This window comes from Carya illinoinensis, chromosome 5, assembly GCF_018687715.1.
Source record: "Carya illinoinensis cultivar Pawnee chromosome 5, C.illinoinensisPawnee_v1, whole genome shotgun sequence".
Lineage (NCBI taxonomy): Eukaryota > Viridiplantae > Streptophyta > Magnoliopsida > Fagales > Juglandaceae > Carya > Carya illinoinensis.
Window position 1 is genome coordinate 45056173 of NC_056756.1, and position 5364 is coordinate 45061536.

Here is a 5364-nt window from a genome sequence, read left to right on the forward strand (position 1 = left end):
ACTTTTATATGGACAAAACTCATCCCCTGAGTATTCCAATGATTGTTCGATCACTTGATGTGCAGAAAGATCCATTTCATCCTTGTGAAGACGATGAAGAAATTCTTGATTCTTAAATACCTTATCTCAGTGCAATTGGAGCCCTAATGTATCTTGCAAATTGCAGTCGGCTTGATATTGTATTTTCAGTTAATTTTACTTGTAATATATAGTTCTGCACTAACTCGAAGACATGAATCAAGTCCACAATTAGTTGAATATGCAGATGCAGGTTATCTTTCAGATCCACACAAAGATAGATCTCAAACTAGATATGTATTTACTTATGAAAATTCTGCTATATCATGGAGATCTGTCAAGCAAACACTATCTACTACATCTTCAAATTACTTAGAGATCATTGCAATTCATGAGAAAAATGTGAAATTAATGTCAAGCAGATACGATCAAGTAATAATCTGGCAGATTTATTCACTAAAGCATTACCAACTATAAAATTTAAGAAGATTGTCCAGAATATTGGAATGCGAATACTTCAAAACCCATCATAATGCACTTTTCAGGGGGAGTAAATATTTTGAAAAATAGTGCTGATTGTACTCTTTTTCCTTCGCTAAGGTTTTTTCCCCTTGAGTTTTCTTTTACAAGGTTTTAATAAGGCAATCTTAAAGCACTTGGCGGTACACATGAATGTTATACTTTTTTCCTTCGCCATTGGTTTTTTTCCCACTGGATTTTTCCTTGATAAGATTTTAACGAGACATATTCTTTATGTATGGTCATCCAAATGGGAAGTGTTATGAATCGATTTGTATGACCATTTTTAGCCATCAATTAAGACCATATTTAGTTATCAATTAAAACCATCTTTAGCCGTCAATTATGACCGCTCTTAGCCGTCAAATATGATCATCCTTAAAACTTATTCAATTATGACTGCCCCTAGCCATCAATTATAACTTAAACTATACATAAACCGCCTTTGTACTCCTATATATATGTATTATTCACTTGTATAAGTTGAAGGTTTTCATTATTGAATAACAACTCTTTCTCTTGCGATATCATTTCTCTTTTAGTTTCATAACATCTTTCTCTTGTAATATCATTTCTCTTTTAGTTTCATAATGTCTTTTTCTTATAATATCATTTCTCTTTTAGTTTCATAACAGGAAGGCATATATCATGTATTATGTCATGCTAAATTTAATAAATAAAATCTGCTTAGAAAATAGCGAGTTACTGTTTATTGAACAGATTTTTATATCATTTGAGATGAAATTATATATTATCTATTTTTCTTTACAATTTCTGAATTAAACTACGGATTAGAATAAAAACAACTCCGTAGGACCGAGTATGGGAGATGATATCTATGATGGGTACGTACTTAAAGTTAAGGTAATAATAGAATCTCTGTAGTAAAAAAAAAAAGGCAGTACTGTGTGTAGTAAGGGATTGGTACATACACTATATATATATATGCGCACCTGCATGGAGTTTGCAGGTTGATAATTTTGATGTTAAGCAATAAATTTGGTAGTTATTGGTTGATGGCATATTGATGTTGTATACACTCACTTGCAGGAGAATGATGTTTCAAACTTTAAAGTGGGTCCATGAATTGAGTGATTGTGAAGTTTCTGGGCATAACGGCCAGCTGTTAGAGCCCATTTGGGATTTGCATGGGCCAGATCCTCTTACCACAAGCCCGCGTTGGTTGTTAAATTTTTGTATATATAATTGAGAAAAAGGAGGATTGGTCCCTACCAAAAGATGAAAAAATCATCTTTATATTATATTATACATACCTACATATATATATATTATATGGAATATACAGATGATCTACTTTGAATTCAAATGTCTAAATATATATAACCAAACAAGCAAATTTCAATCTAACACGTCCATCTTTTATTTCTGCAAGGAGCTAGACCGTAAATGCTAGTGTAATATATCTGACATAACTTTGACATAGGTACGTAGTACGCCAAAGGTTGTTGTTACTTACATAGAGAAATGGGATGAATCAGCAATGCTAACACACGATCCTTAGTTTCATGGTTTCCAATACCATGCCCATCTCCATGCTCGTACATGCATTGGGCCATCCTTGCAAGGTTCATTGCAATCTCAACAAATGGTTCTGAGAAGGGAGAATTGGCAGCGCGTTCTTCATTAAACTTCTTCCAAGTTGTACTAATCAAAGATCTTATGTACTCACGAGCAACTTCTTCACTAGCACCGGTATCATTCATAAACATTGGATCGATTTTAAGAACATCACCTCTCTCTAACTCATCCTGAATTAAAAATAAATAAATAAATAATAAAAAAAAACAAATATTATATATAGATATGTGTGTTAGCCTATGTGTTCATGTGAAGTAGTCCAAAAAACCTTGATAAAATTCTTAAGGATAGCATGGTTTGTATACCATAGATGTTCCGAGATCATCTGCAAGTCGTAAAATCATTGATGACCAACGAACTATATTCGAATACTCTTCCCAACAACCCAAGGCTTCCTTTGTTATTGGATTTGTGACTGAAAAAATAAGCATGAACCAATATAACTGGTGCTGATATTGAAACCCATGCATTTTCAATATATTCTTGAAAGCTTGGTGTATATCCGCTGTAGTACCATCTTGCCTCCAACATATAAGATTTGCATAAATCTACCCACTGAAATATATTTAGTGGAGGCAATGAGATAGGGGAAGTATGATACTTGGAAAAAGAAATGTTGGGGAAGAATGATGATAGAATTTGGAAGTCAAGGTCTTACTGCTTTTTTAAGATATCGAACATTGTTCAATCCTTTCTGCTTGAGTGTGTCGAAAGCCAATTCATTGATAGAATTGTGGAGAGAAAGGAAACACATTTGCATGTAATAAGGAAGTTGTTCCATTGCATTTGTATCCCATCTGAAACCACAAAGATTACATTTAAGTCATTATGTCAATGGTAAGACATCCCCTCCCCTCCCCCCCCGCCCCACAACACCCAACAAACACACACACCCACCAAAACAAACAAAAAAAAACACACACACACACACCAAAACAAACAAAAAAAAACATACACACACCCACACACACACACACACACAATGTTTTCATTAACACAAACCTTTCAACAGCATCTGTGAAGAGCTCAAGTTCCTCCAAAGTGCCATATACATCATATACATCATCTATTGTTGTGATTAGTGAATTGACTTTTGTTAGCATTCTCCTATTATATCCAAACTCAGGCTGAAATGATACTCCCACTGTCCATAGGAAATTTTCCATCAACCTATCCCTCGCAAAGCTCAAATTTTCTCCAAGACCAGTGCTTCTCCACCAACTTTATATTACTCAAAAAAAAAAAAAAAAAATCAATTTTAGAATAAAAGTGATGCATGTCATTTCCTTTCTAATCGTGTCAAGTAAATCAGCTCAATAAGGCTAAGATCCAAGTTATAAAATAGGGATACTCATGTTTTTTACGTTGACATTTGTTTTAGATCTTCTTGGTGGACTGCTTGTACCATGTTGAAGTCTAATTCAGCTAGCTCAAGCAAAATAGGGTTCATATCTTCCCTACTCCTATATAGATCAATGAACCACCTAGCTTCCAATCTTATCATCCTCCAATGTAGTGGAAGCTCGAGGGCATGGCTCACCATAGCATAGAGGTTGTTTTGATCTTTGTTTAGTTCGACAAACTCTTCGAGTGTTTTAGTTGCAAAGTCTCTTGCTTCGTCCAAGATACTTTCACCTTCTATCAAAAGAAATGAGGCTTCATACAAGCATAGAATTCCTTTGATATCATCACAAAGACTTGGCTCGAAACATCCAAACTCATTCTTGAAGCAATTGAAAATCTCTGATATAAACAAAGATTAATTACGATCAAGCCATTACTTGGCGAGTAAATGTGTTTCAATTATTCCAAAGCATTTTCTAGTTGTAATATTTTGCTTACCTTGTGGCATGTTATATCCGTGTTGTCTTAGTAGTCTAAATTGAAGAGCGGAGGAGTATAAACTCTCTTTCTTGCACATGATATCAGCACCTTGATAACTAGTAATATTAGTGTATATACTTTCCAAGATCACTCTAATATCACTCCGAAAGTGATAAGATAATCCAAGCCTTTGCAGGTTATCAATCAGCTCAAGTTGTAGTAAAGGATCAACTACCTTGCGAAGCATTATCCTCACCTCTTCCTTCAACATCTCAATTTGTCCGGTACATGATTCTTCCTGCAGGAAACTCAAATTCGTTGTAATTAGACAAGAACTAATCAGTCAAACAATAGCTAATTACAAACACTGCAAAGACATATAAATTAACAATAAAACCGATGACAAATTAATGTACCGCATATTCGCTTCTCAAGGATTGGATGTAATCATATTGCCAAATGGGAGGTTCGTAATTCGCAGATCGTCGAACAACACCATTAGAATTGCTTGAGATTTCATTAGTGACCTTGCTTTTAAAAGCACTAGGGACAGTACTAGTACTGCCTCTAGCTGATCTGGATGTTACAAACTGCCGGGAGATGGGAGTTTTAGATGGCAGCAGTACTCTTGTGAAATTGGTAGAAGGGAGTGAAGCAAGAAGGTGAAGATCCATTGAAAAAAGGCTGGCTTAATCTTACAAGGGTACTCTAGATTTGTGCCTTTATAGATATGCCTCCCGATCGAGGCTGTCATGCATCACATAAACGTGTAAGTTTAATAATTACAGCTCGTTCGACCACATCAACTTAATGGTTGATTTCTTATGCATTATTCCCGTTAAAATTAATGGATTAGTCACGTGAGCTAGATGAACTAATTTTCCGCCTCTTTATCTGATAAAGTAAGCGTGGTGGAGAAAGATCAATATATTTTAAAGTTAAAAAGATAGATGTCTATTAATATAATGCAGTGGGTTTGTCTCTATATATGCAACAAAAAAGAAACAGAATATATAGAAGACTATACGTGCACGTGAATATCGTTTCCAAGCCACTTAATCGATCAGTGTATATCTGTATTCAGCAATCAGCATTATTCACTGACTGGGAAAAGTTTATAATTAGATGACAATATTGCAGGCACGCATCTATAGGCCGGCTAGGTCGGTAGCTCGCTGCTTGCGGCATGATACATGATGTGTTAATTATAAGGTGTAGTTTTGATAGTGTGATGAGGTTAAATGATTTTAGATTATAAAAGTTGAAAGTTAAATAAAATATTTTTATTTTTTATTATTATTATTTTAAATTTTGAAAATATTGAATTGTTTATTATATTTTATGTGAAATTTTAAAAAAATTATAATGATGAAATGAGATAAAACTGTTTCTATATCCAAATTA

The 5364-nt window shown here is 34.2% G+C and overlaps 1 pseudogene; it reads right to left on the reverse strand.

Annotated features, from left to right (window-relative positions):
* Positions 1–2417: 2417 nt before the first annotated feature.
* On the reverse strand, positions 2418–4637 carry LOC122310388 (annotated as a pseudogene).
* Positions 4638–5364: the final 727 nt, after the last annotated feature.